General features: G+C 49.9%; 1 protein-coding gene and 1 long non-coding RNA gene across 51 annotated transcripts in view; one reads left to right on the top strand and one right to left on the bottom strand.

The window, feature by feature from the left end:
• The window catches only part of PPP6R3 (protein phosphatase 6 regulatory subunit 3), a 128,564-nt gene extending 114,720 nt beyond the window's left edge, over positions 1-13,844 (bottom strand). For all 50 annotated transcript variants that reach the window (XM_085010544.1, XM_021082716.2, XM_085010535.1 and 47 more), the window contains exon 1: positions 13,761-13,844. The gene's annotated coding sequence lies outside the window, so the exon portion shown is untranslated. The remainder of the gene's footprint in view (positions 1-13,760) is intronic.
• On the top strand, positions 3,017-9,008 carry LOC146405032 (uncharacterized). The gene is made up of 2 exons (XR_014836762.1): positions 3,017-3,098; positions 4,898-9,008. It is a non-coding gene; the product is annotated as an uncharacterized LOC146405032 (long non-coding RNA).
• Positions 13,845-19,003: the final 5,159 nt, after the last annotated feature.

Raw genomic sequence — 19,003 nt, forward strand, 5'->3', positions numbered from 1 at the left:
CACTTCTTTAAAAAAAATCCCATAAACACAGTAAAAAGACAGGTCACAAAATGCGGAAAGATATTTGTCACAGAAATAATTACATAAGAATTTCTAAGAGCTCCTGCTGTGGCACAATGAACTGAGAATCCCAAATGTCTATCAACTGATAAAACGGATAAAGAACACATGGTGTGTCCATATGATGGAACATTATTCGGCAACCAAATGCAGCAAAGTACCGACACTAACACATGCTTCACCATGGACAAACCTTGAAAACGTGCTAGATCAAAGAAGCTGGTCACAAAAGACCACACAGTGTATGATTCCATGTATATGCAATGTCCAAAATAGGCATACCCATAGCAAGTCCATCCGCGGTCGCCCAAGGGTTAGGTGGAAATGGAGAGCCACTACTAATGAATACATGGTTTCTTTCTAGAATGATGAAATGGTCTAAATTTAGACTGTGATCATGACACAATTTTGCGAATACACTGAAACCCATTCAACTGTACACTGTCAGTGGGTGAATTTTAGGAGATCCCACTTTGGCGCAGCAGGTCCAGGACCCAGCCATTGTTTCTGAGTCGTCGCAGGTTCGACCCCCAGTCTGGAGCAGTGGGTTAAGGATCCAGCATTGCCACGGCTGTGGCGTAGGTGGCAGGTGTGGCTCAGATTCAATCCCTGGCCTGATAACTTCCATATGCTGCGGATGTGGCCACAAAAAAGGGAAAAAACGGAGGTGGTTTTTAACATATGAATTATATCTCAATAAAGCTATTATTTTATAAATGAGATGTAAGCTCACACCCACCAAACTGGCAAATTTAAAAAAAAGAAGTCTGACAAGTAGTTCCTGTTGTGGCTCAGTGGTAACAAACCCAACCAGTACCCGTGAGGACATGGAACCGCCACGAGCTGTGGTGTAGGTCGCAAACGGCTCAGATCTGGTGTGGCTGTGGCTGTGGCCAGCAGCTGCAGCTCCAATGTGACCCCTAGCCTAGGAACCTCCACATGCCCTGAGTGCAGCCCTAAAAGCAAAAACGGTGACAATGCCAAGAGCTGGCAAGGATGTAGAACAACAGTGCTGGGAGGAGGCAAACCTGTCCGACTCTTCTGGAACACAAAGTTTCACACCACCACCACCATTAAAGCCATACAGGGCCCGCTACCCTGCAGCTCTAATTCCCCCCAGGCTCTGAACCCTTGAGAATGTTCTCGCACTTGTTCAAAGCCTCTAAATGAAAGGACGGAGAATAAAATGAGGTATATTCAGTCTGAAATAGAACACAGAAATGGAAAGAAAAAGAAAAAAAAAAAAAAAAAACCTACAGCTACACCCATCAATGTAGACAAAACTCATCTGCATGACCTCACTTCCCTTTCTCTCCAGCTTCGAGTCCACACCGCAGCATTACAGTCGCTCCCTGGGCCTTCCGCTCTGCAGCTTCTGCTCTCTGGTCTGGGAAACCCACACCTGCAACACTGCGTGCTCTGCTTCCAGGAGAAAGAACACAACTGCTCTTCACCTTCAACTCAGGACGACTCCTCTCAGGAGGCCCGTCCACGCTGCTAATCCATTCACACTCTTACTTTCCCATAGACTACTCCATACCTTCTCCTCTCTTCCCACACCTCACCCACCCCCACCCACCCTCATTCCCACTGAGAACTTCTCCCCATTTCACTGAGAAAAAAAAAAAGAAGAAAACGTCCCCGCTCCCAGCAGCACAACTCCCCTACTGTGCTCTTTCTCCTCTCACCAAGGAAGAGCCCAGGCACTCTCCACTGGGCCCATTCCCTGTCACTTCCCAAGTACGTGGCTCCAACAGAGGCTGTGAAGAGACCCTCCGGCTCCACTGGTGGAGATGTAGGGTGGTGCACCCCCCATGAGAAGCAGTGTGGAGGTTACTTAAAAAACTAAATACAGAACCACCATACGATCCAGCAATCCCACTCCTGGGCATATGTCCCCAGAAAACCGTAATTCGAAAGGATACAGGCACCTCAATGTTCACTGCAGCACCATGCAGAAAAGCTAAGACATGGAAGCAACCTAATGTCCACTGACAGAGGAGTGGATGAGGAAGACGTGGTACAGATACACAACGGAATATTACTCAGCCTTAAAAAAGAACAAAATAATGCCATTTGCAGCAACATGGATGGACCTAGAGATTATTATAATAAGTGAAGTCAGAAAGATAAAGACAAATATTATGAGATCACTAATAAGTGGAATCTAAAAAAAAAAGGTACAAACAGATTATAAGATTTCAAAACCAAACTTACGGTTACCAAAGGGAAGGGGATGGACTGGGAGGCTGGGACTGGCACAGACACACTCTTATATACTAAATGGAATGGTAATCGGGGAAATCTACCCAACACTCTGTGATAGCCTCTATGAGGACAGAATCCGAAAAAGAATGGATATATATGCCTATGGCTGATTCACTTTGTTGTACACCTGGTATCAACCCAACATTGTAAGTCAACTATGCTTTGATGAAAATTCGTTTAATGGCTCCATCAAGCGTCCCCTCTCCCACATTATCAAATTGTTCACTCCGTACAGTTCATTTCCCGCCAGTGTTACAATAATGCTGTAATTTCTGCCATCTCAACAAAACCTCCTCAGGGTCCCAAACCTCCCTTTAGCATCGTGGCAAGTGCCCAGGAAAGGGCGTTCTCTATTTGCTGTCCTTTTTTCTCAATCCCTTGTGAACCCTCCCTTCCAGGCTTTTCCTGCACCGCCGTGTGGGGGCTGCTCTTGTCAAGATCGTCAATGACCTGTGTGCTGCCAAAGCCACAGGACAAGTCTGGGCCCTGAAGACAACATTTCCTTGCCTTCAAAGATGCAAGGCTCGCCGGGTTCTCTACTTCAGAGGCTGCCCGACTGCATTTTCCTTGCTGACGCGGCCCTCCCACAATCTTCCATCACAAGCAAAAATCCCTGGTGGGTATCACCCTTCACTCCACTCTCACACCCATATTCGATCTGTCAGCAAATCCCATTGGCTCTACCTTCTTTTTTTTTTTTTTTTTTTTTTTTTTTTTTTTTTTTTTTTTTTTTTTGCCTTTTTTAGGGCTGCTTCCCCCGGCATATGGAGGTTCCCAGGCTAGGGGTCTAATCGGCGCTGTAGACGTCAGCCTACACCACAGCCACAGCCACAGCCACACGGGATCTGAGCCGCATCTGTAACCTACACTACAGCTCACAGCAACGCCAGATCCTTAACCCACTGAGCAAGGCCAGGGATCGAACCCACAACCTCACGGTTCCTAGTCAGATTTGTTAACCATTGCACCACAACGGGAACTCTCAGCTCTACCTCCAAGATGCATCCACCATCTGCCCGGTGCCCACTCAGTCCAAGCTGCCATTACTGTCCTGCTGGATCCTGGGCAGCATGGGAGCCCCATTCGTAACAGTTTCAGGGGGACCTTTTTAAAAACATAAATCGGATCTTACATCATACCTCTCCTCCAAACACTGCAATGACCCCCCCATCCCAGTCAGAGGAAAAGGCAAAATTCTAACAACAGTCTGTGTGACTGACTCTCATCCCCCCTTCCTCTCTGACCTTCACTCCTGCCACCCTCCCTCAGGCTCTCCCTCCAGCTAGGCTGGCCTCTCTACCGTCCCTCCAACACGGCAGCACCCAAGCACACTGGCCTCTGCCTGTGACACTCCCCTCCCCCTTCCCTCACCTTAGCCACATGGCTCCTGTCACCTCCCATGTTCGAGTCTCAGAAGGCCCATCCCGACCTGCTTTTGATCTGCAAACAACCTGACCCACCCACTTCCCAGCTTGACTTTGCTCCCAGACATATCACCACGTGACCGCTGTGCCTTTAACCTATCTGTTAACTGTTTCCCACTAAAACTTAAGTTCCAGAGGTCAGGGACAAGGTCTCCTTTGCTCACTGCTAATACAATGAGCACCAGACCACGTCTTAGCGCCTAAGATACAAATAAGTACTCAAATATCTGAACAAATGAATCTCAAAAACACTAAGAGAGGGAGTTCTCATCATGGCTCAGCAGAAACGAATCTGACTAGCATCCATAAGGACTCAGGTTCAATCCCTGGCCTTGCTCAGTGGGTTAAGTTAGGATGTGGCATTGCCGTGAGCTGTGGTGTAGGTCGCAGACACGGCTTGCATCTGGCGTTGCTGTGGCGTAGGCCAGAGGCTATAGCTCCAGTTGGACCCCTTGCCTGGGAACCTCTACATGCCGCAGGTGCGGCCCTAAAACAAACAAACAGTAAGGAGGGGTTGAGTTACTGAACAAAATGATTCCATTTTCAGAAAGACATGCAAAAATTAAGTTACATTATATAAGGATATAGTCACAGGTGGCAACACCATAAATTAAGACAAGAAAATGATACATGCAGCATAGTGCTTGCGGTGGGGAGGTCAGAAGAGGGAGGAGCGGTCAGGGGAGAACATACAGGAAGCCAAAGGGAGTGACAACGTTCTATTTCTTCAGCTGGCGAGTGGGCACACAATTGCAGGTTAACATTTACTGTCTGTACATGATGATATATACTTTGGATATACGATCTCATTAAAAATTTCAAAAAGCGGAGTTCCCGTCGTGGCGCAGTGGTTAACGAATCCGACTAGGAACCATGAGGTCGCGGGTTGGGTCCCTGCCCTTGCTCAGTGGGTTAACGATCCGGCGTTGCCGTGAGCTGTGGTGTAGGTTGCAGACGCGGCTCGGATTCCATGTTGCTGTGGCTCTGGCGTAGGCCGGTGGCTACAGCTCCGATTCGACCCCTAGCCTGGGAACCTCCATGTGCCACGGGAGCGGCCCAAGAGATAGCAACAACAACAACAACAACAAAAGACAAAAAAAAAAAAAAAAAAAAAATTTCAAAAAGCGAGCTCCCTGGTGGTCTAGTGGTTAGGACTCTGTGCTTTTACCACTGCAGTCTAGGCTCAATTCCTGGTCTGGAAACTGAGATCCCAGATCAAGCCACTGAACAATGCATCCAGAAATAACAATAAATCAACATAAACAGTAAAAAAAAATAGGTCAGAGCAGGACAAATTCAACCGGCCACCTGTTTTTGCAAATAAAACTATATTTTGAAAAAATAGGAATTCTCCGGTGGCTTAGCAGGTTAGGAGTCTGGCATTGTCACTGCCATAGCTCAGGTCACTGCTGTGGGATGGGTTCAACCCCTGGCCCAGAATTTCCACCTGCTCGGGCAAGGCCAAGAACAAAAACAAAACAAAACGAATACATGAGAAGACAGCCATCTCCATGTGCTTACATGTCGACTATGGTGACTTTCCGACTCTGGCAGAACTGAGGCGTTAGAGACCATAGAGCCTGCAAAGCATAACATATTTCCTAACTGGCCCTTTACAGAAAAGGGCTGTCTGGTTATAATGTGAAATTTGTAAAGAAATTAACAGCAAAATTTAAAAGAGCCAATCATCTGGTAAAATACATGGATCTTTCAAGGTATATGGGACTGTCTCCAAGAGCACAGTCCATTAAAAAATATGGTATGAGAGACTCCAAAGCGAATGGAGTTTTTATACTCTCTTAAGTGCCAGAGAGATCTTTAAAAGATAAACTGGTGGGGGGAGGCCCCCAGCATGCAGAATTCCCTGGGCCAGGGGTCGAACCAAAGTCACAGCAGCAACCTGAGCCACAGCAGTGACAATGCCAGATCCCCAACTGCTAGGCCACCAGGGAACTCCGTAACGTCACCTTAAAAAGCAAAGTGCAAAACTTCAAATTCGTGATCTCTACTCCCACCGCAGTGGGAAAATGCTACCGTAGTTACATAAGTAAAATATAAATGACATAATCCAAATTGGGGAAAAAAAGACCTACCTCCATAACCTCCCTTCACCCACTTCACTGTCACCCTAAATGTCCCCAGAGCAGCTAGCTCATCTCAAAGGTCCTCTATGGCCCCGTGATATTCCATCTCACTTCTTCAGGGCATTTCACTGCAACTCAGACTCCTTTCTGAACTTTTTCCATTGTTATTAAGACTGACTGCAGTAGCAATATTAAAACAAATATCACTGTGTGCCAGGCACTGTGTGTTTATGCGTAACACTCATTTCACAGATAAGGAGACTAAGGACAGAGACGTCATTTAATATTATGATTACACAGCTGGAAGACTGTGAGACCCAGAACTCAAAGTCAGCTATTTTAGGGCCTGTGCACTCTTGACCTCCACAAGACACAATGAACTGAGAACAGAGAACAGGTACCAACCTGTGAAAACTCCTCTAGCTTAAAATACCATGCCTATGATAGGGGCCAAACGCATAGCTGATATATCCATCTCAGAGAATAAACTGAGGACAAGAGGCCAGAGCAGAAAGGGGGCTCACCAAAAGAGTACTGTTTAATCAGAAGGGACAGGGTCTCACTGGCAGGCGACAGAGGCAGATGAGACCAGCCCACTGTCCAGAGGCAACAAAAACCTGTGTATCTCTATGTCAACAACACCAAACCAGGGACACTATCCCCTGATCCACAATGACAGAAACTCACATACTGTCACTAAAAAAAAAAAAAAAAAATCAGAAGGTAACCATTCAGGGGTTCCCACTGAGGCTCAGCAGAAACAAACCTGACTAGTATCCGTGAGGATGTGGGTTCAATCCCTGGCCTCGCTCAGTGGGTTAAGGATCCAGTGCTGCCTTGAGCTATGGTGTTGGTCAAAGGTGTGGCTCAGATCCCTCATGGCTGGGCTGTGGTGCAGGCCAGAAGCTGCAGCTCCAATTCAACCCCTAGCCTGGGAACTTCCACACGCCGAGGGTGTGGCCCTAAAAAGCAAAAAGAGAAAAGAAGTTAACCATTTATTCTTAACTCTCAGTGAGTTCCAGCTGTGATATCATTGTTGAAAAAAATGACACCTGAAACGGTCTAAACGGGCCTCCAAAACCCTTAAGAATCACCCAGGAATTGAGATTTCTCTGCTGCCTGCGGTCCATTCTCCAGCATGACCTAAATTTTTCTCTAATATTTAATAACCTCTAAGTTCTGGTCCAGCTCCCAAACCATGCCTCTCATGAAAGGAAGCCCCAGTCAATCAAGTCAATACTTGTCAATGTCCCTCCCACCTCATCTGGGGACCCAAGGCTCAGATTTCACCAAGGTGCAGCCAATGTCTACTAACTACACTAGGCCACCCCAAGTGGGCCTTAGTGGCTGGTCCAACAGCTGCCTTTCCTGCCCCGATTACGGTCTCAGAGCGCCGGGCGTTCTCAGGCAAGCTCCCCTTTCTCTTCCTGTCAGTATATCTCTGACGCCAGAGCTACTGCTCAGATTTACATCCAGGTATATAAGGAACTTAAGGCTCTGACTAGCAATCCACACAGCTTTCTCCAAGTATGACTCAACATTCAGTCATACTTTTATTTCTGCAGTCTTTTTATTTTTATTTTTCTGCAGCCTTTTTAGTTTTGCTCCCTAAACGTTTCAAAAAACAATCTTTCATTCCTCTTTCCTCTGGGCCACCAGATTTCAGGGCAGGCAGCCTCGGGGGCACACAGCTCATCCCAAGTCAATACATACGCGCCTGCTGTAAGAAAATCTGGTACTAATAATACCCTGGTCGTCTCCAGAGTTGCTGAGACGCACAAAATCAGAGCCTCCTTCTATCAGTTAAAAAGACGTTCAGAACCTATCAAACTTTATTTCCATAAAATCACAGTCAACCGAGTAGTCTTTACAAATACGTAATCAAACAGGTCAACACTAGCCAGCCAGAACTGAGACGGGGTAAACCTCCCCCACTCAGAGGAGATCCGACCTTCGCCAGCTCGGCGACACATACATGTCCTCGTTAAGGTAAGAAGCCTTTCAAGTACGGCCAGGATTCCCTTGCACTTGCTTCTTTACCATCCAGCCAATCTAGCTGGTATCCAGATGTCAGTCCATAGTCCTTCAAAACTGGAAACCAACTGGGCATGGATCCGGCCAGCAACTCTGCTCTCCCAGTAAAGAAAAGTAACGCGGGAGGGGAGAGAGGAAGAAAGGGGGTTTCCGTGGCAACTAAATCTAAGCCAAAGTCAAAAGGCCACAAAAACACATCTCCAGTCAACCCAGATCCAGACCGCAGCAGGAAAAATCCCATTCTCACCGGAAGCACCATCAATTTCAAGGGTGCTCTAGACGTTTTAGCCTGAACCTACAGCACGCCTCTGGTCGGCATGGAACCAGCCAGAATTCAAGCCTGATCAAGTGACAACGCATATCCAGGAGCAAAAGACAATGCAATGTGGGTCGATCCTACCTGTCATTGCAGACCACCACCAGCATGGCACAAGTGGCACTGCTTTTTCGGGCACACCAAACCCAGGAGGCAAGTGGAAGCAGCTATTTACTTAGGACATATGAGAAACAAAAGTGTAACTATTTTCTTTTTTGGCAAGAGACTTCTGGCAATCTCAACCACCCAACCAGCAAAGTAAGCTCTTTCCTCTGAAGCCTCTAGGGCCTCTCACCAAGCGCCTGCTTACCTACACCTGGTGCAAGTCTAACAAGCTGTGCGATCTGGCCTCACTGCCAGAGGACAGCTCTTGTCCATGCTGCCTCTCCCTACAGACTGCATGGCCTAAGTGTCTGTTCCTGAGTGAATCCCTAACACAGTTCCCGACAGGACTCAGTGTATCTGCTGACCAAATAAACGAGGTGAGAAGAAGAAGTAGATGAGGAGCGGTCACCTGTGATTCTCAGCAGGCCCACAGGCCGAATTTCAGAACAGAGGATTAGCAAGTGCCTCCCCGATCTTCTCCCCTTTCTATGTCCAGATGTTAACATCCACTTGCTAAAAAGTTGCACAGTTTTTACACTAACATTCTTCCACTCAATAAACTAGATCATCTCAATTCTAAGTATTTGTAAGAAAAGAATCTCTGCCCATCTCTCTTCTACTGCACCTGATCTCCCCAGGAGGAAAAACATTTTTTTTGTGTGTGTGTCTTTTTGCTATTTCTTTGGGCTGCTCCCGTGGCATATGGAGGTTCCCAGGCTAGGGGTCGAATCGGAGCTGTAGCCGCCGGCCTACACCAGGGCCACAGCAACGCCAGATCCGAGCCGCATCTGCGACCTACACCACAGGTCACAGCAACGCCGGATCATTAACCCACTGAGCAAGGGCAGGGACCGAACCCACAACCTCATGGTTCCTAGTCAGATTCGTTAACCACTGCGCCACAAAGGGAACTCCAGGAAAAACATTTATTTGCCCACTTGAGTCAGAGTCCTGGACACAAATGAGCCCCCTTTGCTAGCAAGCAAGGGACCCTGTGTTAAAAGATTAAACACACGAGTTCCCGTCGTGGCGCAGTGGTTAACGAATCCGACTAGGAACCATGAGGTTGCGGGTTCGGTCCCTGCCCTTGCTCAGCGGGTTAACGATCCGGCGTTGCCGTGAGCTGTGGTGTAGGTTGCAGACGCGGCTCGGATCCCGCGTTGCTGTGGCTCTGGCATAGGCTGGTGGCTACAGCTCCAATTCGACCCCTAGCCTGGGAATCTCCATATGCCGCGGGAGCGGCCCAAGAAATAGCAAAAAGACAAAAAAAAAAAAAAAAAAAAAAGATTAAACACAGAATCTGCCCCTCTCTTGCCTTCAAAGGGCAGAAGGGCAGAACTGGTAAACTGATTCAAGGCTAACTCTCTGGAAATAGCCCTTCATAAGAAAAAAAGACAATGATGAAGCTGGCATCTAAAAGAGAACTGACAGCTGACTGACAGGATGAGGGGGGCAAAAGACACCAAAACTCAAAAATCACAGTAGGATAAAATTACTCAGTACAGGCATGAACCGCAAACACCTGAGAGCCCAAAGTTTCAGCACAACATGGTGGGGTAGCCCCACAAAGCAACCAGGAAAAAAAATTCTCAATTATTTTATAAAGCAGAATCATTTAAAATCTCTTTTAAAGTGCAGTCGTGAAAATAATGTAGCGTTCCCCACTACTCGGTAATCTCCAAGGTAAGATCTAGGCATAGCTGCAGCTCACACAGGACACGGAGCATTCCTTGACCCACAAGCGGTGCCTAAAACCTGTGGTTCCAAAACCTAGCTGCACTTCCGTATTGCACGGGGAGCTTTTAAAAATATTTTCCAAGAGTTCTCATTGTGGCTCAGCAGGTAAAGAACACAACTAGTACCCATGAGGATGCAAGTGTGATCCCTGGCCTTGCTCGATTAAGGAGGTGGCGCTGGGGTGGGCTCCGGTGTAGGTCGCAGGTGTGGTGTAAGACAGCAGTTACAGCTCCAATTCGACCCCTTGCTTGGGAACTCCCATATGCCGCAGGTGCAGCCTTAAAGAAAAAACATATTTTCTGGAGTTCCGGTTGCGGCTTAGCAGTAACGAACCCAACTAATATCCATGAGGACTCGGGTTCAATCCCTGGCCTCCATCAGTGGGTTAAGGATCCAGCATTGCTGTGAGCTGTGGTTTACATCAAAGACAAGGCTCGGATCTGGAGTGGCTGTGGCTGTGGTGTAGGCTGGCAGCTGTAGCTCCAATTCGACCCCTGGCCTGGGAGCATCCGTATGCCACAGGTGCATCCCTAATAAAAAACAAATAAAAACATTTTCTCATTCTCACCACAAATTTCTTGAGGTGGGTCCATCACCCACAGTCTTAGAAAGTACCCCAAACGATTCTGGTGCAGAGCAGTCTGGCATCCGTCTAGAGCGGGGTTCCTCAGCCTCAGCAGTACTGATACTTGGGGCTGGGTGACTGTCTTGCTGGGGGCAGAGGGGAGCCGCCTTGTGTGTCATGGGATGTTTAGCAACACCCCTGGTCTCTAGCCTCTAGAAGCCAACAGTACATTGCCCAGCCCCACAGGCTGACACACAGAAATGTCTCCAGACATTGCCAAATGTTTCTTCGGGGCAAAATCACCCCCTGGTTGAGAACCACTGATCTAGAGTAAATCAAAAACCAACCTCTTGGAGTTCCCATTGTGGTGCAGTGGTAAGGAACCCGACCAGTATCCATGAGGACACAGGTTCGATGCCTGGCCTGGCTCAGAGGATTAAGGATCCCGCGTTGCTGTCGCTGTGGCGTAGGTCAGCAGCTGCAGCTCTGATTCAACCCCCAGCCTCAGAACTTCCATATGCAGCAGTACTGCCCTAAAAAGACAAAACAAACAAAAAACCTTTCGAGGTTCTCTTAAAAAAAGGAAAGAAATAAGACAGCTGCTTCGAAGCCAAGGCCAGATCTATTTTTTCTGTCCATCTCACCTAAGAAAAGGTAACTAACTCAGCCCACATCAGGCTCAGATCTTGACTGCTGAGGAGGATCAACCACAGCCCCTGGTGCTTTTATGAAATAAACTCAACGCTGAGTTTTACTTGAGCGGATGATTAGAACTTCACTGTCAGTATCATTCTTCCTTAGAGTAATAAAAAGTTGTAAAAGTGTAGAACAATATATACTCAGGCTGCCTCTCAGTATCTAAAATATAAAACCACAAGATCCAAGGTTATCACAGAAGCAAACTAAACACTAATCCTGACAAACACTGTTTTAAGAAGAGGTCTTCTCTGTAACAAGCGCATTATCTTTGTACCAAATCAATGCAAAAATTTATCTTTAAGAAGCAAACCTCACCTTTGTTGAGTCTTCATTTCATCACTGTTCATTTTCTGCCCTGTTATGGTCTGATTCTCAAATTCCCAAGTCGTTAATTGAAACCAGAAAGTTTTTGTTTTGCTATACTTTATGCAAAGCTCGGTTTCTCATCTAAAGCAGTCTCCCTCCTGATCTTCAGTGAGTTACACCCGCAAGACGCCCCTCTCCACTTAAGACTGAGTCCACCCGAGTGACACTGCCTGTGCAGCAAAGCAGCCGGGTCCCAGGCAAGGAACACGGGGGGAGGCGAGCGTGGTTCCAGCACCAGAGAGAAGAGCACAGGGCAGGAATTAAAAGCCTGGGAGTACATGTGTGACTTAGTGGATGGCATTTTGTTAGCTATTCTAGACTCCCTGATCAGATATACTGAGATATAAAACAGCTTCCAAAGCACCCCTCCGGGAAAACAGTTATTGCCCAAACTATCGTCACTGAAGCACATACACAGTGAAGTTCAACACACAGGAACCTCCCGAGCCTCGGTAAGAACCAAGAGTACCCTGAGAAGCTCGGGAGCTATTGATTTGGGGGCCAATCACACTTCAGAAGTAGTATCCAAAAGTACAGCAGGAAGAGAATCCAACTGGAGCTCCTGGGGAGCTTTTCCCTATTTAACCATCTCTGAAACTAACCATTCTGAAGCACCAGGGCTCATTACTCCAGGAAACGTTTGCAACTTAACGAATCTTCAACCACTCCTCCCCTGAAAAAAATTACAATACACTTCCAGGTCACTGTCTCAGCCCAAGTGACTCCAAATACACAGACCTTTCTAAACACACTCGCCCAAAGCCAGGACAGAAAACACTCATTTACCTTCCTAATGGTATATAAATATTTAAAACATCAAACCTAACTAATAATAGCCATTAATTTCTAAGCTGATTCTTCGTGCCAGGCACCATTTGTAGCTGCTTTACACGTATTAACTCATTTACTCCTGGCAAACTCAGGAGGCAGACACAGTTACAGAAGCAGCAGTGAAGAAAGTGATGAAGCCAAGATGTGAAACCAGGCAGTCTAACTCGAGAGCAAAGAGAGCGCAGGCACCAGCACCACTTAGGAGACTCCAGCGGCTGGAAACCTGGACTCTCTTTCCCACTGGCTGCCTACCTGCAACTTGACCTTGAGGACAAAACCCAAGTAAGCCTCCCGTTCACAAAATAAGACAAGAGCCTCGTTAACAAGTGCGGCGAGCACGAAAGTGCCCCTCCCATAAAAGCAAAATATAAACAAAGCTCGACCCGACCCACGGAGAAAGTAAGAATCGAGAGCACTGCACGAAGCTCTGAGGCTGAGACGTCAGGACACACAGGGACCTCCAAGGACTCGCTCGGTCTACGCACAACCAAGGGTCCAAGTTGTGCCGAGAGCAGGCGGGACGGAGGAGGAAACCCCTCCAAGTTAACGGCGAGAGGGCTTCTTTAAGAGGGAGGTTCTTGCTGCCGAAAGAAGGACCACCCCCCCGCCCCCCGCAAGCTCATATTCGCCAGGGAGACCTTCGCGACCAGGTCTACGCTGGAGTCGCAGCACCGGAGTGGAAAAAAAAATCGCTCGGAAGGAGATTTAAATACTCCGGGCCCGGCTCTGCGTATTCCGATGACTCTGCGGCGAAGGAGCAGAAACCCACAGAACTTGTTTCCCGGAGAGCGGAGTCCAACAATGGCCTTCGCGAGGCTCCGGCGAGCGGCCGCCTTAACTTGACACGCTCCGGGGCCCGCGCCCAGCGAAGTTCTCCGGGGCCGGCGGGCGGCGCTCGGGGCCGCCGGCCGGGGCGGAGCGGGCCCCGCCGGGCTAGGGGCGCGCCCGGTCGCCGCCGCGCCAGGCCGCGGACGTCCGCGCGGGCGCAAAGTTCGCCGCCGGGCCCTCGTCCCGCCTCGGCGCCCGGCCCGGCGCGGCCCCCGCGGCCCGCAGCGGGCGAGCCGGGCGGCTGACAGGCGCGGGCGGGGACGGCCCCGGAGCCGGGGCGCCGCGCCTCCCCGGCCGCGGAGCGGCGAATTCCGGGGGGGAGGGGAGGGGGCCGGGACGCTCCCTCCCCGCGCCGCCGAGGCCGGGCGGAGGGGCCGCCCCGCCGCCCGCGCGCCGCGCACCCCGCGCGACGGCCCGCTCCGCCGCCCCCTCCCCCTCATTACCTGGAGGTGCCCGCGACTCGCCGCTAGTTGCGCTCAGGCGGGAAACGCGCTCACCGACACCATCAGCGAAGCGCCCAAAATGGCGGACGTATCAAGCAGGCCTTGAGTTCCCCCCGCCCTCCCTCCGGCCGCCTCACGGCCAATCATGGCCCTGGCCCCGCCCCCAGTCCCGCGCTCATTGGCCTCCCTCTCCCGCCCCCTGTAACCTATTGGATCACCCTGCGGCCCCGTTGCACGCACGCCGATTGGCTGGCAGACCTCGTCAGTCAAGCGAGAGGGGCTCATCCTTTTCCCATGGACTTGACGGTTCCGGAACCTCTAGGACCCGGGAGTCTGGAGAAACAAATCAGAAACCGAGAGAAACCTGGCTGGGTCCCCCTACGCCGTAGCAACAGCAGGGCCTCCGCTTGACCGACGCTTCGGACCACCAATCCGATAGCCAATGCTTTTTAAAACTAAAATGAGCCAAACCAATCATGGCCATAGAGATGGGAACTGCAAGGGAACCAATGGGGTACCAAGACCGGAGGGCGGGCAGGCGGGCCCGAGGGCCTGAAGGAAACCGGTGATGACGTGAGCCACAATGTGTTTCGGCGGCGGAAATTAGCCAGGGTTGGGGAATTAGCTCAAGTGGTAGAGCGCTCGCTTAGCATGTGAGAGGTAGCGGGATCGATGCCCGCATTCTCCACTGTAGACTTTTAGAAGGGGGGGTGTGGGACTTTCCTGGTCAAAGTCACGCTCCTTTCCCTGGGTCCCCGCACTGGGAGTCTATCAGAGTGAAGGTGGGGAGTCCCATACAGCTTACGCCGACTCTCCAGCCTCCGCGAGGGACCAGACTGCGGGAAGATAGGAGTCCTCGTTTTGCCTTGCGGAAGGATTGACACGCGAGCTTCTCCCAAAATTCTCCTCTGGCGCCCTGCCACTCCCCGCCCTCCCCGAGACAGCCCACTCAGCCATCACCCCCGCCCCCTGCTCCTAAAGAGAGCCACCCCGGAGAGAGCCGACGCTTGGAGATGCGGCCTCCTTCCTAAAAGCCGGCAAAACGCCGTGTATGGTCACGTGTAAATCAACTGCGTGCGGTGGGGGAGAGAGTGCTAGGGGCACTAGTGCTCGTGGGCAGCCCTAGTGTGCACTTAGTCTATGCCCAGCCTGCGGGGGTGCGTGGGGAGCAGAGGGTCCCGGCTCTGACGTCAGACTCCTCCAGTCACAGAGTGGTGGGGTCTTCCTGAGCCGGAGGCAATCCGACCCTCAGGACAGCGAGAGCAGAGCTCTGCGCTAAGTCCCGGAGACCTGAGACCCCAAGGTGGGGCCTTGGAACAGGTTGGGTTGTTCTGAGAGAGACACGGGGCGGGAGAGGAAGTGTCCGAAGTGACCGGGTCTCCGGGCCTTGAGACCAGTGCCACCCTGCCTAGGGGGAAATCACCAGCACCGGTGCTCAGGGGAGAGTCAGAATGAGGGCTCGGGGCAGGGAGGTCTGCCTGCCAGCAGGTCTCTCCCGTGACACTGGCTTGGGCAGAGATGGCCTCTCGGGCCCAAGGAGGGGAGGCAGGGAGTTCCTGTTGTAGCTCAGGGGCCTAAGAATCCGACTAGGATGCATGACACTGGTTCTATTCCTGGCCTCACTCAGTGGGTTAAGGATCTGGTGTGGCTGTGGCTGTGGCGTACACTGGCAGCCCCTTTTCTGGAAACTTCCACATGCTGTAGGTGAGCCCCTAAAAAGACTAAAAATAGGGAGGGGAGACAGGCTCCCTGTGGGGCTTCCCCAGAGGACCTCCCAGGCCTGAGACATGTGACAGAGCTTGGCCACTGGGGGTAGCGGATGGCCACACCAGCAGTTTTGGCCACTGGGCTGCCTTCCAGACGCAGTTCTCTGCACCCCACTTGCCCAGGCACCCGCTGGCCGGAGGCTCCCTCCACCCCACCGACTCAGGTTCTCTGAGCGCCGAAGCCAAAGGCAGAGAAAATGGGAGCCCAGCTGGAATTGGGTGGACAGGCCCCTCCCCCAGCTCACTCCTTCCGCAGAGCCTGTGGCTAGAGGCAGAAGTTCTGGAAGGACTTCGTTGCTGGTAGTCCCAGAACAGGAGCATCACCCCATTTATGTGTCAGGTAACCGAGACCCTGAAAGCATTCAGACCTCGGCTGTGGCCCACACTGGCTGAGTGACCTCAGCTGGGTCTCAGCTGGGCGACCTGAGCTCCCTGGCTGTCCAGGTCTTATCTGTAAAGTGCTGGTGATCTACCGACTTGTGTCCATCCTGTAAAGGGTACTGGGCCTCTAGGGAGGCAGCCACCAGGGGCAGAAGTTGGGTGCATTGATTCTGCTGCGCAGAGAGGCTTGGTGCCTCGCCCAAGGCCACACAGCCACCAAGATGGAGACTAAGTGCTTGGTGCAGAGGGGGAGGGGGAGGGACCCAAATACAGGTGACTGGGCAGGGGCGGGGGGGGGGGGGAGGGCGGAGTGCAGGAGCAGGTGGCAGGGGAGGCTCACCAGCTGGAGGACCAGGTCCAGGTGATCGCAAGTCTAGGGGGAAAGAATGAGATCATCGAAGGAACTTGGGGTTTATCCTCAGCCACGCAGGGCCGGGAAAAGTTTCAGAGCAATGGAAGGGTGCATTCAGGGCTGGCTACACTTTAGAAAGAACGGTTTTGGAGCCAGAGCAGCAAGGCTGTGCTGCAGGAGTATCTCAGAGCCAGAGGAGCTGGCCCCTGGGGCCCGACACAGGAGCATGGGACAGCCTGCAGGGACCCCAGGACCGTAAAGGCACCTATAACAACATGATGCTTTAAAGAACCTGAAATATAAGGTGGACCCTGTGCTCTTGATTAGGACCGAAAACTCAACTTTCTCTTTCTAGACCCATCAGACAGGATTATTTTGTTTGCTGCAGCCGCAGCATGTGGAAGTTCCCAGGCCAGGGATTGAATCCACACCACGGCTGCAACCTGCGCCACAGCCCCACCAACACTGGATCTTTAACCTGTGATGGGTTAACCTGTGAGGCCACAAGGGAACTTCCTAGTTAGTGTTTTATTCACCGCTGTACTTCCAGTACCTAGCACCTAGCACACAGAGGATGCTCGGTAAATAATTGCTAATCTCACTAAAAGCTCTTTTTAGGATGTTCCCTGGTGGCTCCGCATTGTCACTGGGTTGGGGTTCCAGCATTGCCACTGCTGTGACTTGGGTCACTGCTGTGACACAGGTGCAGTCCCTAGCCTGGGAACTTTCATGTGCCACAGGCACAGCCGAACAAATTAATTAAAAAATAAAAACTCTTTTTAAACCCAGATGCTTACAGTCAGTTAATCTTTGACAAAGGAGGCAAGAATATAAAAATGGGAAAAAGACCATCTTTTCAGCAAGTGGTGCTGGGAAAACTGGACAGCTGCATGCAAATCAATGAAACTAGAACACACCCTCACACCATGCACGAGAATAAAGTGGCTGAAAGACTTCAATATAAGACAAGACACCATCAAACTCCTAGAAGAGAACAAGGCAAAACATTCTCCGACATTAACCTCACAAATGTTTTCTTAAGTCAGTCTCCCAAGGCAACAGAAAGAAAAGCAAAAATAAACCAATGGGACCTAATCAAACTGACAAGTTTTGCACAGCAAAGGAAACCATAAAAAAATAAAACCAAAAAGACCACCTACAGAATGGGAGAAAACAGTTTCAAATGATGCAACCGACAAGGGGTTAATCTCTAAAATACACAAACAGCTTATTCAACTCAACAGCAAAAAAGCAACAACCCAATGGAAAAATGGACAAAAGACCTGAATAGATACTTCTCCAAAGAAGGTATACAGATGGCCAACAAGCACATGAAAAAATGCTCAACATCACTGATTATGAGAGAAATGCGAATGCTATGAGATACCACCTCGCACCAGTCAGAATGGCCATCATTAATAAGTCCACAAATAAAAAATGCTGGAGAGGGTGTGGAGACAAGGGAACCATCCTACACTGTGGAGGTACCTCAGAAAACTCAGTAAAAAACTGCATTTTGACCGAGCAATCCCACTCTTAGGCATATATCCAGACAAAACTTTCCTTGAAAAAGATCCATGCACCCCTGTGTTTATTGCAGCACTATTCACAATAGCCAAGACATGGAAACAACCTAAATGTCCATCGACAGATGAGCGGATTAGGAAGATGTGGTATATGTACACAATGGAATACTACTCAGCCATAAAAAGAACAAAATAATGCCATTTGCAGCAACATGGATGGAACTAGAGACTCTCATACTGAGTGAAGTAAGTCAGAAAAAGGCAAATACCATATGATATCACTTATATCTGGAAACTAATATATGGCACAAATGAACCTTTCCACGGAAAAGAAACTCACGGACTCGGAGAACAGACTTGTGGTTGCCAAGGGGGAGGGGGAGGGAGTGGGACAGACTGGGAACCTGGGGTTAATAGATGCAAACTATTGCATTTGGAGCGGATAAGCAATGAGATCCTGCTGTGTAGCACAGGGAACTATATCCAATCACTTGTGACGGAGCCTGATGGAGGATAATGTGAGAAAAAAATGTATACATGTATGTGTGACTGGATCACTTTGCTGTACAGCAGAAAATTGACAGAACGCTGAAAACCAACTATAATGGAGAATAGAAAAATCACTTTTATTTATTTATTTATTTTGGTCTTTTTGCCATTTCTTGGGCCGTTCCCGTGGCATATGGAGGTTCCCAGGCTAGGGGTCCAATCGGAGCTGTAGCGGCCGACCTACACCACAGCCACAGCCACGAGGGATCCGAGCTGCATCTGCAACCTACAGTACAGTTCACGGCAACGCCGGATCCTTAACCCACTGAGCACGGCCAGGGATCGAACCCCCAACCTCATGGTTCCTAGTCAGATTCGTAAACCACTGAGCCACGATGGGAACTCCTAAAATTCATTTTTAAGATAAATAAATAAATAAATAAATAAATAAATAAATGTGGGAGGAACTGTCCACGTCAAGTCTCAGAACCACTGGGACACACATGCCTTTGGAAAGCGCCTCGTTCTTTTCCCGTTTACCTGGGAAACAGGTGGTCAGGTGCTCCATCAGAGCTTCTTGGGTGACAGGGTTTCTTGCCGAGTTCATCGAGGAGATAGATGGCCAAGCACAGGATTTCCCGAGTGGGATGAACTGAGATTGACGGATGGGAGACACATCACCCGCGGAAGGACAGTTTTCCAAAAGTGGTTTATTAAGACCCAGCCACC

This window comes from Sus scrofa, chromosome 2, assembly GCF_054392235.1.
Source record: "Sus scrofa isolate SSC_HxYL_T2T_F1_AM1 chromosome 2, Sscrofa_HxYL_maternal_Yorkshire_Landrace_v2.0, whole genome shotgun sequence".
Lineage (NCBI taxonomy): Eukaryota > Metazoa > Chordata > Mammalia > Artiodactyla > Suidae > Sus > Sus scrofa.